Here is a 20,082-nt window from a genome sequence, read left to right as displayed (position 1 = left end):
ACTACTGAAAAAGAGTACCACAGTCTTCTCAGAATTAAGTTTTAGGCAGTTTTTCTGCATCCAACTGACAATGTTCTCATGCACCTGTTGAATTGTTTGGATAACTTTTTGAGGTTGGAAGAGACCAACACAACTATCTGCGTATCGTCAGCGTAGGAAAAAGCTGAAAAACCACAAGACCGGATTAGCTTGATGAGAGGGGTGACATAATGTTGAAAAGGTTGGGGTTAAATGAAGATCCCTGCGGAACTCCACAAGGAAGCAAGAATGGTTCTGAGGTGAGGTCCTCCAGAGCAACTATTTGTTCTCTATTGGGCAGGAAAGACCTTAGCAGCGAGAGTGCCAGGCCCTTGATGCTGTGCTTTCGAGCCAATTAAACAGTAAAGAGTGGTTGGCTGTATTGAACACGGATGAAAGATCTAGCAAAATCAGGATCGCATTAACTCCATTAACAATAATGGCTCTGATTTTCAATGATTGGATCTGAAACTGTGCTGCGAGGGACCAAAAGATTGGTGTCATCAAGAAAGGCCATGATATCTTGATTCATTGCCTTCTCTAGAATTATGGCTGGGAGAGAAAGGCCTGAGAAAGGTCTATCATTTTTTATATTCTGGGGATCTAAGAATGGCTTTTTGAAAGTGGCAGTATTGATGCCTTTTTCCAAGCTGAAGGAAAATGTCCAGAAGTTAGGACTTTATTCAGGAGTGCCATAAGATGGACTGATACCATCTCTGAGACTGCATGGAGAACCTAGTGAGGGGGAAGTGTTGGACGGGGGGCCTGATTTAGAGGCTTCTATTAATTTTGCAACCTTCTCCTCCTTGAGCGGGGTGAAAGCAGTAAAAGCTGAGGAACCTTGTTCTGGTTTGATAGTAATTGTTTCCTCAAGCATCTATTTATTTGAGGGAACAACCAGGTTTGCTGAATTTGTATTAGCGGTAAACAAAAACAATATGGCATTTACTCATTTTAGAAATAGTCTGCTAATTTATTGCAAAAGGATTAATCAATGCAGGCAGTGTTTTTATTGTTAAAATTGGAGAGAGATCAGACTGTGCTAAAGCGCTCCTTAGCGGAGTTTTTATCTGTATTTATTTTGTTCATGAAAAATGTGGCTTTGGCTGAACATATTAAAGTTTTATACTCCTTAATTAAGGACTTGTTTTACATTTTTTCTTCCTTTTTATAGTTTAATCTCCAGAGTTGCTCCTGGGGCCTATGCTTGTGTTAGAATTCTCTCAGTTCCTGTGAATACCATGGAGCGGATGGCTCAGACCTGTGGTTTATCCTTGTTTTTTTTTTTTTTGTTGTTTTGTCACTTTTTATTCAAACTAAATATCGCGCTTTCTTCGAACAAACAGATTACAATACAGTGACATTTCACAACTTGTGATTACATATGTTCAACTTTTCCACCATGAATGCGATCATTATAGTCCATTTCTGTTCTATTAAACCTGAGTACTGTTTTGTCCTCGTTCAATAATGTGTAACACTTCCTTATATCAGAAATTAAATAAAGGTCATAAAAGTGCTAAGTTAATCAACTTATCATCAAGGACCACAACAAGGTCATGCCTACTGCATGGGTGCTGATGGTTCAAGCAGGGAAGGATCGGTGTCAGATGTGGAGAAGTGTAGCTCAATGGTTAGAGCGGCAGACCCTGATACAGAGATCTAGCCCGGGACCAGGGTTCAATTCCCCGCCTCGGCGGGTCTTGGGCTCAAAATTCCACGGACCTGATAATTCTCGCCTCGGTGCCTATTCCAATCATGGAGTCCCACTCTGCAACTCTGGGCAATAGCTTGCTTAATCTCCACAACGGCCCCCACAACGCTAGGGATGCCTGGCCTCCACCTTGGGGGTGCCCAGGAGTGGACACCTCACAGGGAAAGCTAGGATGGGTTCCACAGCGGTATTCGTACAAGCGCCTTGAGACCCTTGCGGGTGAGTAGTGCGCTATACAATTTACATATGTGCTGGTTTGTGACTTTGCTTACAAGGGCCAGCTAGATGAGTTGAAGACCAGGGTCCAGGGTCCTTACAGACAAATCTCTTGTTACCAAAACGGACCAGGATAAAAGAACCCAGCTGCACTGGGCATGTTCTGCTGGACATACTAAGAACAGTCCCAGGCACACGTGAGCAAGGTGTCAATCAAGTGTAAGTTCATCTAAGTTCACAAGACCAGGGAATTGCCTGTTTGAAACTGGCGGATCTACACTCGAGCACACACGCTTGCTTAACCACGGATTACTCTCCGTGATTATCTTAGCCGCCAACAAGGAGTCCAGGTGAATGCTGTTACTCAGAATTGCTGCTCCCCAGTACACTGCGCAGGCGCTAACAATAGACATGAGATTGCTGTCATGCTTCTATTCAATGGAGCCAATCCAGATGCAACAGTTTCTTTACATTAAACTCCACTTTATTGAGGAGCTGCAAAGGGCGACCTTAGAATGATTCAAGTACTTCTCAAGCACCAGCTTCGACAAACTTACAGGAGAGTGGAGGAAATGCGCCTCTACATTAGGCATGTGACAAAGAGTGGCAGATGAACCAAAGCTGTTGGTACAACAATGCGCAAGCATCTACACTGAAAGTAAGGAAGACAAGACCGCCTGCAGGTTACAAGGCTGGCTTTGGCGATGCTCTATGGTCGTTGGTGGAAGCTAGGCTAGATGTTCTAACTCTAAACTGTGTTTTTAAACCGATGCTTAAATTGTTCTGACAATAGTTTATCCTTGTTTTTAAGGGAGCTAGCTGGTTGACTCGATTCAATCAACATAATTGGCTGACGCTAGCTCAATATCATTTTCTATTATGGGATGAGTCATCCCCAGCAACTTATTTAATTCTTTGCTTCCTATTTTTTTCCAGGGACGATGTATAAAAACCGGGGATGTATTAGGCGTTGGGAAGTTGTTGGTTGATATTTTTAGCTTAAGAATTACCGTCTTGTGATCTGGCCAGACTATAGACATGTACTTATCGACCAGTAAGTCGGAAATGTGAGTTTAATGACGGAGACTAAGAAAATACGTATTTACACTGCCAATGTATGTGGGTTAAATGATAGAACTAAAAGGCAGAATATTGCTAAGGTGTTCAGAACTATGGGGGCGAATGTTATCTGCGAGTAAGAAATGCTCATACCCTGGGATAGGAGAGAATGGCTGGAGGTCACAGGCTACACGATTTTGGCAAGTAATTCTCAGGGCTCCTCTAAGAGAGGGTTAGCGACCATACCCAGAAGTAATAGATGCGTTGTGAAATGGAGTCTCCTGAACAAGCTTAAGCTTCGTAGAAGCGATAGTGGAATGTCAAGGGGAGGAAGTCTAATCTCATGCCAAGATGCCTCCGGGCATTTGTTGTGCTTAATAAGACTAGTATTTCATCCATTCATTCATTCATTCACTATATGCTCCATGTACAGCTATAATCTAGATGAAGCTGCGGTCAGAGATGGGCTGGATGTGGAGCTGACTTTGTGGCCAATGCCCTGGTTGTGTGTGTCAATCTTTATTTACACATGGATATTGTAAGCAACATGACAGAGCCAAGGCAGTATAGTGGTCTAAAACCACAGGTATATAGAGTAGTTTGCCAGCTGATGATAGACCATGGGCTGGTTGACCTATGGACCAGGCTGAAATCTCTGGACTCGGGGTATACGTACTTCTTTCATCTGCATAAGAAATACTTCCAGCTGGATTATTTTTTATTTTCAGCAGTTTTGTAGAGAATGCTGAAATTAAAACACTCCCTAGGGTCTTTTCAAACTATAATCCTCTTTTCCTGGATTTCCCTGATACGGGGGCAACAAGGACAGCACAGACCTGGACATTTGACAGGAAATGACTCCTCAATTCTAAATTTATTGAGCATATAAGAAGATGGCTTGTTGATTTTCTGGTAGATAATAGAAACAGCGCCTCGGGAGGGGCGGTGTAGGATTCGTCACAAGGTGGAATAAGGTGCAAAACTATTAGTTTGGGCTTTTATAACCAGAGGCAGCAGGCTAATAATGTCAGGGTGTTTCATGCAAAGCTTTTAGAATTGGAAATTCTACACATGAGGTTGATAAAGGATGGGCAGGACATGCAGCAAAAGACCACGGTCACCAGGGCTAGGATTAACGGCTATCATAGTAGGGCATTAGCAGAAAGATATCAAACTTATAGAGCTGAAAGTTAGGAGTATGGCGAGAGCGTGGGAAAATTGCTGGCCCTCAGTGTATGACAGAAGGAGGCAAATAGAGGTATAGTGGCTTACTGGATAAGGATGGCGTCCTGGTTAGCACTCCTTAGGCCATAACTAGACCCTTTAAGGTGTATTATGGGGAATTATACCAAGAAAATTTATCCCTCTCATTTGGGTCAGCTGGAGAGAAGATCTGGAATTTCTGGAATCCGCCATAACTCCTGATGGAATTAAAGTGGCATTAAACTCCCAGGCACCTGGCAAGCGGCCTGACCGTATAAGATGCCAATAAAATGTTATTGGTTTTTTTCCCCTGAGAACAAGGTATATGAGTGACACTTTAATGGGCATTCAACAGGGGGGGGGGGCTGCCCCTGCATCATGGGGATGTACTAATATTGTCATTTTCAGGGAGAATGGGAAGCCTCCCATGAAACCCATGCCATTCATACCTATCTCGTTAATAAATAGTGATGCAAAACTTTATTCAATGATTCTTGTGCCACGTACAGGCAGGATCATGACCAAATTGGTTTCACCCAGGCAACATGGGTTTCTCTCCAGTCTAGAGACCACGGAACATTTCAGGCAAGCAATCACTTTATTTGATACTGCAGAAGTGACGGGGAGTCCAATGGTTATGATCTTGCTCGATGCTCAGAAAGCATTTGACCGGGTCTCCTGGGAGTATTTATGGGAAATATGCAAGCATAAGTGGTTTGGTCTTGGCCTAATTAAAGCTATAACGGGGTTATAATTAAACCAACTACCAGACTGCAAATAATGGGGGTGGAATCTGAACAAAATTGTGATCACAAGAGGGACAAGGCAGGGAGGTCCATGCTTGACCAGCCACGGCCCGTGGAGGGAGTTCCGGTGGGGCAGCAAGACGTGGCGGGGGAGGGGCAGGGTGAGGGCTGCTAAAAACCGGAATATGGATAATTGAAGGTAAGTAAACAATTTAATAAATAAAAAAAATCGTAGCACGCCCTACATCGCAAAATGCGATGCAACGCACGCTACGAAAATCGTTTTATTAATTAAATTGTTTACTTACCTTCAATTATCCATAATCCGGTTTTTATACTCCTGCCAGGGTGTTTAGCTGGAGAAAGAGATCTGACAATAAATGTATTCGCTGTGGGGAAGGTTCAGAAGATATAGCACATGTTTTATTCATGTACAAAACTACTGGTGTTAAAAGAAGGAATCAAGACATTTTTTAAAGGTGGTACTCAAAGAGAAAGTGGAGATAAGCCTGCTATTTGGAATTGAACTACTTTTTTGGGCAATAAAGGGCAGCTCTATTTCATGTAATGGCATGCGATGTAAAAGCAGTTGTGTTGTAACAGTTCCATTGAAAAGGTAGGTCGTTTAATGAAAGTTGTAATGTATGTTTCCCAAATAGGCCCCACTGTTAAATACACAGTTCAAGGCTGGTAGGCGGCTTGGTATAGACACTGCCTTATCTATGCCCTTCAGCTGAGGTTCTGTAGGACAAGGAGGGTCCAGGGTGTATCGCTCTCTTTATTTTTGTGGCAATTGCCCCATGGTCGAGGTTTCTTAAGCAGCTTAAACATTGCCCATAGTGTTTGTCAGGGGTTAGCAGAGATGAAGATTCTTAGTCTTCTCATCTCTCCCCCAGGAAGGGACTCCATATTATTTTAAAAAGGTGCAGCTAATCAATATGTCTGTAGATAAGTCAGTCACAATTGTGCTATCCTGGACAATTCAATTAGTCATTCATGAGATGGTCGCACTGTCTGCTGTCTCCAGTGGCCCAAGGTCCATAGTTTTGCTGCTGCTGCTGATGTCGCTATCCATCTGTGGTTATGGATAATGTGTTGTGTAAGATTGTGCAACTGAATATAAATACCATCAATACTAAGGCATACTAATGTTAAGAACAAAATATTAAATGACAAAATACACAAAGTAAGTGCATATAAGAAAGCATAGATTTACGATTCCTAAATGCACATCTACATAAGAGGAGTTGGCCTAATGGCTAGGGCGGTCATCCTCGAATCTGGGGAACTGGGTGCGAGTCATGGCAACGACGCTGAACATCCTGTGATTCTGGGCAAATCGCTTAATCTCTCCGTGCCTAACAAAAATGAATGTGTCCCAATGTAACACAACTGGTGCTATGTAAAGCGGTCTGATATCCGATACCTTTGGGTCACGTTCGTGCTATATAAAACTCCGTAAAATAAAATAAAATATTCATAGCCATAGGAGTGGCATGTCTCCGTATAACAGCTGCTTTGCTAAGTCCCAAGACTCCAACAATGCAGCAGTGGTTTTCACAGAAGCTATGTATGTATAATCTGGAGAAAACTGTTTATAATTGTAAGAGGAGGACAAGGAAACGTGGAGCTCTGATCTGGGCACCAATAGCAGAATGGAGGGAGAATACCTTTGAAGTCGAGAACTGGGCGGTCTATGGGTAATGGCGGTTTGAATATTGCTGTCAGCTAAAATAGAGGTAAGAACTGTAGTAGCTCTATTGATATTCTGTTCTATGGCATATGTATACAACTGGGGAATGGGTATTAATAGAGGGAGGTAGACAAACACCTGGAGTGGAACACAAAGGAGAAATGTACAGGACATTCGTTATGTATTAGCTTTTTTTTGGTTTGTTTTCTTGCTTTGTTTCAACTACGAGAAATTATCCACTGACTGTCTATAATTATAACTGCCAATCATGTATATATTCATGGAGTTATGTGAATTGTGGAATTGTTAAGGATTAACACAATGAGAGGAGTAAAGAAGTAATTTTTGAAGGAGGGACTGACTAACCTAGAGCAAAAAATCCTGGAATTATACACATTTATCTAGATGTTAAAGATTGGAGGTAGTGCGCTATATAACCCTACTGATGGATTTGTTCAATCAGAAATTTGAATTGAAGCTAGGTGTACCAATGAATTGTGTTTTTTAGGTCTGGGGAGCATTTAAATATTTGAATATTCAAATGTGAAATGTTTTATATTAATTAACTAATACTTTCTGTATAAATTCACTGCTGGCAGCCATAAGTATGGAAATCATAAGACATTATAAGAAATTATAAAAATTTGTAATAAATTAGGAATTTATTTGGAATTTATAAGGAAATTCTTATTTTGTGTTAAAATCAATTCACGGGATGCCATCTGGGTCCTAGTCAATGTGACAAAGTGTTCCATGAAGCAAATAGAATGAGAGGTTATGCGCTGTTGTGGTAGGGAGGAAAGTATTTGCACTACTCACAACATTTTGTAATAGGATACTTTATTATGACTAAAAATGTATCTTGTAGAATTGCAAAACTAAAAATGTAACGGATTTCTAAAAAAATATATTATACAAAGTTAAATAAATCAATCACATACAATAGAGCCCTACAACATTCACTCATAGCTGTATTGCACAACTTTCAAAAACATTACACAGGTTAAAATACTTCAACCAAGTTGGATCAAAATGTAATATGTTGCATTAAAACATACATCATATTTAACTTCATTCAACAAATTGAATAAAACCTTTCTACTTCACAGATAAACATATAATGGCAATATTACCCAGTTTCCTCTGGTGAAGAATACATCAAATTTACTGACCCAATCAAATGAAACTTTTTAATGATCATAAAGATAATAGATTGATATTTCTCAGTTTCCCAAACAACATATTCATCATCAATTCTAATAACCAACAATTCTAATCCGCCGAAACAACATTCACCTGGATAATACTCAAAACTATATTATAACATTTTCCCCAGGCATCATCTTACAAAAAGACTATGTCGCTGAAGAAGATCAGCAAAAATGGTCAGGCAATTTAATCGATGTCTCTTCAGTAATTTTTGCCCGGCGTTAAACGCCTCTAATACCTTACAGAGATTATCAAATAAAGAGGCAGGCGCTGGAGACAGGAAGACAGGAAACACGTTTTATTCCGATGGAGCAGAACACATCAGATCGGACAACAAGGTATCGTCTCGAGGTGCTCTCTGACAGCCTCTCTGAGACCTGGTCTTTTATACACTGGTTTATGACATGTGACCGTTCTTTATTACAGCAAAGACATTGTGAAGTATGAGGATGACATCCCCGGCACCCCCCCAGTTCCGGCCCACTCCAACACATGACAACAGTAGAGGTCCTCACCCCCCATACAACAGGAGGGGGCTATCACGCAGCTGAGTGTTTCGCCGATTCCTTTGGAATGTGTGCGCCTGATCGAATCTCAAGGGGTGGGGAGGCCATGATCAATAGTAGCTCCTTTGAAAAGGGTCGAGTGCATACAGTAGTGGGCAATAAACTGTATCCTCAGGCCAAGGGATGACCAGCGGTTCGTACAGACAATCGGGCTCAGAGGAAGGGGTCATCAAAGGAGAGGTATTCATGGAAGGAAAGGATCAGTGTGATCAGTGTGGATAATCGGAAGGAGGTGTTGGTCAGGCGCGGGGTGTGATTCCTAGAGACAGAGTCATGTGGAAGAGGAGGGTTCATGACTTACGCATGTGGATGCGGGGTCAGCCAGAGTGCATGGGGGAGGCTTGCAGGGTCAGGGAAGTGTGCTGACGATCGATCGTGAACAGGGAGATCATGGTACCTAAAATGGCTGTCGTGTATGTTCATACGTGAGTCTGAGGAATGGACAAGATGGCGCAGATGATGTTTAGTTCACGATCTAAAATTCCACAGTCCTCCCTTTTAACATGTCTCGCCAGCTTGTCAATTCGGATCTATCCCCATAAGACCACGTATTTCTACCTCATAGAGGGGGCTCATGTGTTCAGTTCGAAAGTCCAAAGTCTTAGGGCACATACAGTTAGAAATGAGTGAACACAAAGGTGGCAAACATTGAATACCTAAGCAGCACCCACACAGTACCACAACTGGTATCAGTATAAATGTAAACAATCTCCATCCCCAGTCCTTCAAAGTGTCCCAAAACCAGCTTCCAAGCGACCATCCTTCTTGCTCTTGGTGAACCTCTGAGATAGTCTGTGGAGGTGTTCAATTGCTTTGTAGACTGAAGGCGAGTTATCTGGCACGTAGGTGCAACAGCTGGAGCCGATGATGCGGCATGCTCCTCCACGGTCCGCCAGAATCACATCTAGAACAAGGCGGTTTTGGAGAGCCACCAGGCGGACTGCCTGAAGCTCAGCCGTGTTGTTAGCAAGGATGCCAGCCGTGATGTTAATGGTTGTTTCTATTGCCTGAGTTAGGTGTCGGATAGCGCGGCTGTTTGCCATTGGTCCCCACAGAGGAACAAGTCCCTTTGCTGCATCCAGGAACTGTGCTCCGGTGGAGTCTGCTTGTTCAACATTTCCGGCGCGCTTTTGCCGGTGGTGGTAGGCTGAGGCCACATACGTGGGAGGAAGAATGAAGGCGATGTAGCACGTACCCCTCCAACCTTTCGGGAGCCAGGTGTAAGCTTTGGTGCCACAAACAAAGTACATATTCGGAGAAGCAACAAAGGAAGGAGGATCAACTGAGACCAATGTTCTGGTGATGCGGCAGGAACTGTGACCCACCAGCTGCGTTCCCTGGCCTTCGAGACACACGAGTCCTGTGACATTGATGACAGACAGGGCCACGGTCAGGGTGGCAGCTGTTTGCTTCCGCAGGTGGGAGAAGGTGGGTCTGGCTGGATTGTGGAGTACTTGCACTTCGACTCTTTCTTTGGCAGGGATGTTCATAAGGAAGGCGGAACCTGAGACCGCAGGACAAATGGGGGCAGACGTTCTTCCTGTTTTGTTCAGCCAGAACCCATGGTAGAAGTGTGACACTGTCTGACCAGAAGCGGCGTTGTCCTTGTTGCTCTCCTGCAAGAGGATCAACCAGGCGAGGCAGGAGCCATGAACTGAGAAAGGAGAAGGGATGAAAGGTATGGAGTGTTCAGTGGCATGCGGGAGCAACCCGCAGATCCAGCAGTTCGTGGCATTTGTAGCAAGGTTGTGCTGGTGCAGCAGTTGCACGAAGGAATTGTTCCAGAACTCCCTACGCCTCTCTCGGAGCTGAGGCGAAAGGGGGATCAAGTGATGCTCTTTCATGGTGGTTGGCTGTACAGTGGCCAGCAATGTCTGGTGAGCGGGTGTGCTGTCCTCCAAGATCCAAAAGGAAGTCATGAGGAGGAGGCAAAAGAGGAAGACAATGAAGAAGGCGATTGTCTTTGATTTGTGCAAATTGTCAGTCTTTGGGTTCCTGTAGTGGGTATTTCCTGTTGGTTTCATTGTCTTCTTATCTGGCGCTTCCATCATCTTCTGATCTGGCGCTTCCATCATCTTCATCTTCAAGGTGCTCGGTAGTGGGCAGAACCACAGACTTTGTTTAGCTTCTCTCCGGGTGACCCTTGGTTGTTTTAGGCCACCGTTCTGAGATTTTAACTTAGTCCGTGGTCTACTTAGCCGAAGCTCCCTCCTTTCGACGCAGGAAATACCCTTCCCGGGATGGCACAGTGGGATCAGAGAATTTTGCAAGTTCAAGTGCCTCTGTATCAGGATAGCAGTTCAGTGATGGTCGGTCTTTGTTCAGGAGCTCTTCTTGGGTGTCGACGTTTTCTGTCGTGGCCAGGGTCGAGGAGACCTTCTTACAGTGATGGCCGTGCAGCCAGTGCTTCTTTCCCTCCACTCGAAGAGCCATCCGAGTGGTAATCAGTACTTGCCAGGGGCCCGTCCACCGGGGTTCCAGACTCTTCGCTCGTTGAAAGTTCCGGACTAGGACATAATCTCCCGGTTGGATATCGTGACCGGGGCCCCTGGAAGCATCGGGGATAGCCTGCTGCACCTGTTGATGAATGACAGTCAACGTTTTAGTTAATTTGCACAAATAATCTGACAACAGGACATCGGGGACGTCGTGAATGGAGGTTGGTTTGGGGGCAGTCCAGAGGTTCATTGGTCGTCCAAACACCACCTCGTAGGGGGTCAAGTGGTGCTTAGTGGGAGTGGAGCGCATCGATAGCAATGCCAATGGGAGGGCATCTGGCCACTTAAGCCCTGTGGTGGCCACTATTTTTGATAGTTTCAGCTTCAGTGTAGCATTGTGTCGCTCAACTAGGCCAGCGGATTGGGGATGGAAGACCGCATGGAACCTTTGTTTTACTCCCAGCCCCTTCAGGATTAGTTGGATAACTTCAGCTATGAAGTGGGGGCCATTGTCGCTCCATAAAATTCGGCAAAGGCCGTAGCGAGGGAAAAACTCTTTCAGTAGTACTTTGGCAGTAGTCATGGCTGTGTTATCACGGGTTGGATAGGCTTCCACCCATTTGCTGAAGGCGCATACAATGACTAGTACATACTTCAAGCCTTGGCATCTCTCCAGCTGGATGTAATCCATCTGAAGGACTTCAAAGGGGTGGTCGGGGGTCCCAAACCCTCCCCGGGGTACCACAGTTCCTTTCCCGGGGTTGTGTTGTAGGCAGATAAGGCACTGCTGGACCAGGCGTTTGGCTGAGCCGGGGATTTTGTTGTTGTGCCAGACTTTGGAAATGAGTTCAATCATGGGGGCAGAACCTATGTGTGCAGGGGAGTGTGCCATAGTCAGTATGGGGATCAAGTATGAGTCAGGCAGCAACCATTTGTTTGTGTCTTTTGTCCGCCAGCAGCCTTCGTTGTCCTTCAAACCCACCCGTGCCCACTCAGTCAGTTCGTGAGGTGTGCTGGCCGACTGGATGTCCCTAATCGTTTCCCTAGCGTCAGTCCATTTTTCTGCTTGTGACCTGGTCACATACATGCGTGTCGTCGTCCTATTCTCAGCTGTGGTTCGGGCGGTGGTGTCGGCCAATGCGTTTCCCTGTCCAACTAAGTCCGTCACCTTCTTGTGTGCCTGGCATTTGATCACTGCTAGTCGTTCGGGGAGGAGAACTGCTTCAATCAGGGCGGAGACTAGATCTCCGTGGAGAATGGGTGTGCCATGGGACGTCAGGAATCCCCTTTCCCTCCACAAGAGCCCAAAATGATGAACCACCCCGAAGGCATACTGGCTGTCCGTGTAAATGTTTGCCGTGGTTCCTGCCGCTATGATACATGCTCGTGTGAGGGCAATTAGCTCTGCCGCCTGTGCGGATCGTTGTGTGATGCGGGCTGTTTCAACTACTGTTCGGGCTGTCGTCACCGCATAGGCAGCTGAGGTGGTGCCGTCTGGGAGTTTGATACAAGAACCGTCTACCCATAGTTCTCCATCAGGGTCTGTGAAAGCAGTGTCTCTAAGGTCAATTCTACTTCTGGTCTGTTCGTCCGTGAGGGTCACACAGTCGTGTATAGGGGGCACATCGGGGTCATTTTCAGGCAAGGGTAACAGTGTAGCGGGATTCAAAATCGTGCATCTCTTAAGAGTGATGTGGGGTGCAAGTAGAGTCAATTCGTATCCCGTCAGTCGTGCACTAGTCAGGTGTTGGGTCTTGGTCTGGTTCAAGAGGGTGTCAACTGCGTGGGGTACTAACACCGTGAGAGAGTTCGAAAGTACGATTCCCTCACTCTGACGGATAGAGACAGCAGCGGCGGCTACTGCTCGAAGGCAGGCAGGTAAAGCTCTGGCGACTGGGTCAAGAGTGACAGAGAAGTAGGCACAAGGGCGTTGTTTGGAGCCGATGGGCTGAGCTAGAACAGACAACGCGCATCCCTCCCTTTCGTGAGTGAAGAGAGAGAAGGGCTTGGAGTAATCTGGTGTTCCTAGGACGGGTGCCGAGCAAAGGGCATCTCGCAACTCCTTAAAGGACGCTTGGCATTCGGGGGTCCAAGGGAGTGGGAAAGGAACATCTTTGGCCAACAGGGAAAGTAGGGGTTTTATGATGAGACTGAAATTTGGTAACCATTGTCGGCAAAAAGAGGTAAGGCCCACCAATGAACGGACTTGCTTCTGTGTTTTTGGGATGGGGGTGTCTAGGATGGTCTGGATTCGGTCGGGTGTAAGTTTCCTCCCTTCTTTGGACAGGAGATGGCCTAGGTAGGTTACTTGAGGTTGGCAGAACTGCAGTTTCTTTTTGGAGACTTTGTGGCCATTCTCTGCAAGAAAGTGCAAGAGTTGGATAGTGGCTGCGATTGCAAGAGGAGTGGTGTCGGCCGCCAAAAGAATATCATCGACATATTGGATCAACACCACTCCATCTGGTAGCTGGATGGCATCCAGCTGTCTTTTGAGGGCCTGGCTGTAAATGCTGGGACTTTCTGTGTAGCCCTGAGGAGCTCTACAAAATCGGTACGAACGGTTTTTTAAGGTGAAGCCGAAGAGATAACGGCTGTCTGGATGGATGGGGATAGAGAAAAATGCATTCTTGAGATCAATAACAGTGAAGGTGGTGGCAGTGGACGGGATGAGGGTCAGAATGGTGGTGATGTCTGAGACTACGGGGTACTGTGGCACTACCACTTTGTTGATTTCTCGCAGGTCGATGATGAAGCGGTACGCTTTCTCATCTCCCTCACCTTGCTTCTTAACAATGGGTAGGATAGGGCTGTTGCAGACATTACTAACCACTTCCTCTACCACTCCTGCATTTACCAGGGACTGAATAATTGCTACCAATGCCTTCTCGCCTTCGGGCGATATCCGGTACTGTGGGAGTTTCGGGAGTATGGCGTCTGGTCGAACAGTTATGTGCACAGGATCGATCATCATTCGTCCTACATCCGAGTCGTTTCTGGCCCATAAGTACAGGGGTAGGGTATCGAGCAAGGATAGGTCAGCATCTGTTATGGTGTACATATGTCGTGCGGGGTAGGGTCTGGACATGCTCGGGTTGTCGTACAGGAGGACTCGGACTCCATCTGGGGAACACCTAATAGTAGCTCGGAAATGTTTTAGTAGATCAATACCCATAATGGCGTCAGGGGAGTTGGAGGAGAGCAGAAATGTTGTGTCCGTGGGGTTGTTTCCTAGGTCAAAAGAGATAGGTACCGACAGGGGGTTAGTGGAGGGCGTTCCATCGAAACCTATCGATGTAATGTGTGAGCCAGACAAGGGTGCCCTTGGAATCAGTCGTTTTGATAATACACTACGTGTCGCTCCAGTGTCTACCAAAAATGGAGACTTTGTACCCAGGACCTTAGCGGTGACGTAAGGACCTTGCTGGTCAACATAGAGCTCGACTGGATCCCTCCCTCGCCCTTGGCAGTCCTATGCAAAGTCGTGAGCATTGTCGCAGCCGGACTGTTGGCACTGGTTCTGTCGGGGGCGGTCAAATGTGTTCGGTCTGTCAGGTTGGTTACTGTTGGTGTCGTGGGTGTGTCCTCGTCCCTGCCCTCTTGTCCTGGGGCCATTTGCCATGTCCCTTGTCTCGTTATTCTTAATCGCTTCTCGGAGGACCGGGCATTGAGACTTCCAGTGGCCAAATCCTTTGCAAAACGCACACTGGTTCTCATCAAGGTCTGTTCGTGGAGCGCCAGGTGTGGGTGTACGGTCTCTAGGGGGTGGATCTCTAGGGGCATTCGACTGGTAGTTTCTCCTATACTGCTCCCTTCCTCGAGTCACTCCCTGTAATTGGGCAATCATCACTCGTTCTTTTAAATCCTTTTTCTTTCTCTCAGTTGCCCTCTCGTTCTCGTTCTTTTGGTGTTCGTAATACTGAGCCATCTGAAGAATAGCTGCAGGTTTTGAGGCCCCCCAACTACTCTCGCTTGTCTGTAACTTCTGGGAGACCTCCTGTAATAGCCCCTTTACGTAGTTTTGCACGAATAGGTGTTGTCCGGTTGCGGTGGTCATGTCTTGGCCACTGTAGTCGGAGAACACTGTCTCAAATCGGGAGAAATATTCTGATACGTCTTCCTGGGGTTTCTGACGGCAGGCCGTGACTATCGACCAGTCTACCTTTCTCTCTGGGATTAATGTCTTTAACTTCTGCACTATTTTGTCCGGGAGTTCCAGTATGTCTTTTACAGGTTTCTTACCGGGCTCTCGCTGCCTATCTAGTTCACCGAGTTGATTCCAGGTATGTCCAAACAGATCTGTGTGGTTGGCCTTCCGGATTTGCTTCCACACGTCAGCCGGCAGACATAACCCAAAAAACAAATCAATGTCCGCTAGAGTCATTATGGTTGAGCCCAAGGCTGTACTTAGTTCAGTATAAAAGGCTGTCGGGTTCTTTCTTAAATCGGGCAGGGTTTGCCTAAAAGTTAAAATATCTTGTCGATCCCATGGTTGATAAACCCAGTTGTACACAACCCTCCCTTTTGCATCTGCGTGGTTAATATCGTCGTTTGTTCCCTGACCTCTTGGGGGAACCCAGTAGGGGGCGGCTTCTCTGATAGGCATCATAGTGTTGGCTACTTCTAATGGGGGCTCATCCGGGACTGAGACAGTGAGCTTAACCTCTGGTTTCTGTTCAGTGATGTGGCGGAAGACCTCAAGCGTTTGCATGAAGAGGTCCGTCACGTCATGCTCGGTCCCATCTCCAACATTGATCTTTCTATATAGAGTCGTCAGCTTAGCAGGACCCTTAGTTTGATACCTATCCTCATATGTGTTCAGAGTGTGGAAGCTGAACCGTAAAATGAAATGCCGTTTGTGGCTACCGGCATGTGAATTGCACATATCCATCGCATATTCTTCGCTCTCTTTCCGTTCTACCAGTGTCTTTGCTATCTTATCAATCCCATCCCGCTCGTCTTTGCTCAACCTATTTGGTCTTGCCGTTAGTTGCTTGCTAGTCTCAAGTTCATCTGATGTTGTTACCAATGTGGCCGGTGCGAAGGCCGTAAGGGCCGGGGCACTAGCGCTAGAGTCACCCTCGCCCGTGCTCAGGACTGGTAGGTGCAGTGCCAGTGGCTGGCAGGGGGTATAAGGAGGCGGCATGTAGATGATCGGAGGACCTAGCAGTAACTCGTCATTTGCCCGTTGTTTGGAGGGCATCTCTGGGTAGAGCGTAGAGGGGGTCCTAACAGGGCATTGGCCTGTCGACCCTGATTCTTGCGTTTGTCTAACTTCCTCTCTCCTTTTTATCTCTTCATCTAGTTCCTTCGCTGCCAGGTGGGCTGCCTTTCGTAATTCTTTCCCTATTTTTGTTTCTTCTCTTTTTCTTCGTTGCTCTGCTTCTTTGCGCCACATGCCGATACTATCAAGCATAGTGGGTGTTGCCTTATTTATTCTAACAGCTGCTTCTAGCGCTTTTATTCTATGATCATCAAAGGAACCTATCAGTGGCCACTGATTTTTGGGGTCCCTTTTCGTATATTTATGCCATAGCTTACTATAAGCTATGGCGACTAGTCCTTGTTTAGTGAACATGTCCTTATTAGGGGTGCCTTCCAATGGAGCTGGATGGTTCATCTCTAATAAGCGGTCCGGGTTGATCCAACTACTGACCAATGGGGAGAAGATAGGCATGACGGGTTACAACGGGGACAAAAGTCTGCACTACCTATCCTTCACTACTTCGCGAAGACTAGACAGAATATTTTTATTCTGCAGTATTCGCAAATAGGGAATACCCAAAGAGAGAACCAATATCGAACAATTAATGTTCGTTCAATCAAACAATCAGTGGCGAGAAAGAAATAGGCGCGACGGGTTACAACGGGGGCAAAAGCCTGCACAACCTATTCTTCACTATCTGCAAAGGAGGACAGAATACTTTTTACCCTTCCCCGTTTGTAGACAGAGAATTCTCGAGAAAAACAATCCTCGAACAAACAGTGTTCGGGCAAACAATCAATCAGTGGGGGAGAAAAGATAGGCACGGCGGATTACAACGGGGGCAAAAGCCTGCGTTACCTACCCTTCGCTGCATGCAAAGGAAGAGAGAATACTTTTATCCCTCTCAGTTTGCAGACAGAGAATCTCCAAGAGAACCAACAATTCGGAGAGTAATACTAGTATTTTCAATCAAACAATCAAATATTTCTTAGTTTGTCGTGTTACACGACCTTACCCGGACCGTATGGGCAGTTTCTCGTCTTCCGTTTCCAGCGCCCGATCGTCCTCTACTCTCTGCTGCTACCGTGGCACTCCTGATGGTTCCCAGTCAGGACCGAAGATCACTCGGGGAGAGGTCTGCTCGGAACCAGTGAAGTTCAGATGATCGGCTGTCAGACGAGGGTCTATTGGACAGGAGCTCTTCCGATCGTTGCAGTCGTTCACTCTGTCGTTGGGACCTCTCCCACCGGATCCACGTGTCTCTGATGGGCCCCACGTTGGGCGCCAATTGAAGAAGATCAGCAAAAATGGTCAGGCAATTTAATCGATGTCTCTTCAGTAATTTTTGCCCGGCGTTAAACGCCTCTAATACCTTACAAAGATTATCAAATAAAGAGGCAGGCGCTGGAGACAGGAAGACAGGAAACACGTTTTATTCCGACGGAGCAGAACACATCAGATCGGACAACAAGGTATCATCTCGAGGTGCTCTCTGACAGCCTCTCTGAGACCTGGTCTTTTATACACTGGTTTATGACATGTGACCGTTCTTTATTACAGCAAAGACATTGTGAAGTATGAGGATGACATCCCCGGCACCCCCCCAGTTCCGGCCCACTCCAACACATGACAACAGTAGAGGTCCTCACCCCCCATACAACAGGAGGGGGCTATCACGCAGCTGAGTGTTTCGCCGATTCCTTTGGAATGTGTGCGCCTGTTCGAATCTCAAGGGGTGGGGAGGCCATGATCAATAGTAGCTCCTTTGAAAAGGGTCGAGTGCATACAGTAGTGGGCAATAAACTGTATCCTCAGGCCAAGGGATGACCAGCGGTTCGTACAGACAATCGGGCTCAGAGGAAGGGGTCATCAAAGGAGAGGTATTCATGGAAGGAAAGGATCAGTGTGATCAGTGTGGATAATCGGAAGGAGGTGTTGGTCAGGCGCGGGGTGTGATTCCTAGAGACAGAGTCATGTGGAAGAGGAGGGTTCATGACTTACGCATGTGGATGCGGGGTCAGCCAGAGTGCATGGGGGAGGCTTGCAGGGTCAGGGAAGTGTGCTGACGATCGATCGTGAACAGGGAGATCATGGTACCTAAAATGGCTGTCGTGTATGTTCATACATGAGTCTGAGGAATGGACAAGATGGCGCAGATGATGTTTAGTTCACGATCTAAAATTCCACATCGCACTTCGATCTTTCGGGTAACAAGATCTAACCACATCAAAAAAAATATTTCTGTATATTACAGGGTCGGACTGGGACAAAAAATAGGCCTGGATACCAAAATAAAAGTGTCCCCATTTGTGAAGCAGATATTTGGAAAAAAAAGTAGTAATATCATGGAAATCAACTGCAAAAATCAGCCCACCTTCCCCAAAATCGGCCACAACTGCTAAAAAGAATGGCCCAGCTCATCGGGCACTGCCTAATTGCCCTATAGACCAGTGCAACCCTATCTGTATAATATACTTTGAAATGTCTAAAACTTTCTTTGAGCATAAAGTTACCCGTGCTTCAGTCAGACACCTAATGCTGCACTTCCTCAAGGGAGGTCAGACAATCATTTTCCTCTCACTCAGAAACAGACAGTCTAACAGAAGATGCATTGGAGAGTATTGTATTTTTAGATCGCATATGCAGTAAATATTTTCAGAAATTCTACTGCTGAAATGAAAGATTATCCAGGCTGGGTCAATGCCTATCTGAGATTGAAGAACTAAACTGCAAATAGGTTTTTCTGGAACCAGACACAGGTAAGGAAATGACACTACATTGCTCAGACTACTGCTAAAATGATCTCCAGTTTGCCTTAATGCAGGGAATTCTCAATCTGAATTTAATGTGCCCTGTCTCTTCAGGAAGCGCATGGTGAGTCCCACGTAGAGGGTGTTCTCATAGTCCAGCCTGCTGTGGTGAGGGACTGCGTGACAGCTCTTCTGGAGTTGAGTGGCTGCCACCTGAAGATCTTGCGGAGCATGCCTAGGGTGTGAAAGCAGGTGTATGAGACTGCGCTTACCTGTTTCTTAATCGATAGCTTGCTGTCCAGGATGATGCCAAGGTTGCCAGCTTAGTCTTTTGGGGTGGGGGATGGGCTGAGTTCAGCAGGCCACGATGCGTGGGTTCATGGCGAGGTTCTGTTCCCAAAAATGAGGACTTCTGTCTTGTCCGTGTTGAGCATGAGACAGTTGTCCTTCATCAAGTAGGTGACGTTCATCTTACATCGGTGGTATTTGGCTCTGGTGGTGGAGGGGTATTCTGATAGTGAGAGGATGAGTTCGGTGTCGTCGGAGTAGGAGATGATGTTGACTCCGTACGATCTGATGGTGTTGGCCAGGTGGGTCATGTTCAAGTTGTAGAGGTTGGTGCTGAGGGATTATCCTTGGGTTACACCGCATATGATTTACTTGGGCTCTGAGGCGAACGGTGGGAGGCGGATACTCTGGGTTCTTTTGATGAGATATTAGGTGAAACATTTGAGGACGTCTCCCTGGATTACAATGTGCTGGAGGCTGTTGAGCAAGATGTGATGGGAGACAGTGTCAAAGGTGTCTGACAGATCCAGGAGGGTGAAAGGGGAGCAGGGAGATGGGCTGGTAGTTCTTCGGTTCTGTTGGCTCAGCTGATGGTTTCTTCAGGAGGAGCCTTACTTCACCTTGTTTCCAGTGTACAGGGAAGGAGGCCAAGGTGATGGAGGTGTTGAGGACTTTTTGAACTTGTCACCAATCGTCTTGCTTCCAAGGTTGAAGATGTGGTAGAGACAGGGGTCCATGGGTGCCCCCGAGTTCACAGAGTTCATGATGGAGATTGTGGCTTGAGCTGTGAGATGGCTGGGCTGGTGTTCGGGGTTTCTGTTTGTGGGTGTGAGCAGGCTGATGCTGTCAGAGGTGAGGGATTGGGGTTTGAAGTTTTCGTAGATCTTGTCTTGTCATGAAAAAAGCCTGCCAGGGTATCACACAGTTCTTGGGAGGGGATGATGTTGTTCTGGGCAGCTGCGGGTTGGAGAACCCTTCA

General features: G+C 46.3%; 1 pseudogene; it reads left to right on the top strand.

Moving 5' to 3' along the window:
- The first annotated feature begins 209 nt into the window (after positions 1 to 209).
- Positions 210 to 2,735, top strand: LOC144769427 (uncharacterized; annotated as a pseudogene).
- The last annotated feature ends 17,347 nt before the right edge of the window (positions 2,736 to 20,082 follow it).

The sequence above is a fragment of the Lissotriton helveticus genome, chromosome 7 (assembly GCF_964261635.1).
Source record: "Lissotriton helveticus chromosome 7, aLisHel1.1, whole genome shotgun sequence".
NCBI lineage: Eukaryota > Metazoa > Chordata > Amphibia > Caudata > Salamandridae > Lissotriton > Lissotriton helveticus.
The sequence above is the reverse complement of the archived record's forward strand: the minus strand, read 5'-3'. Positions and strand labels throughout refer to the sequence as shown.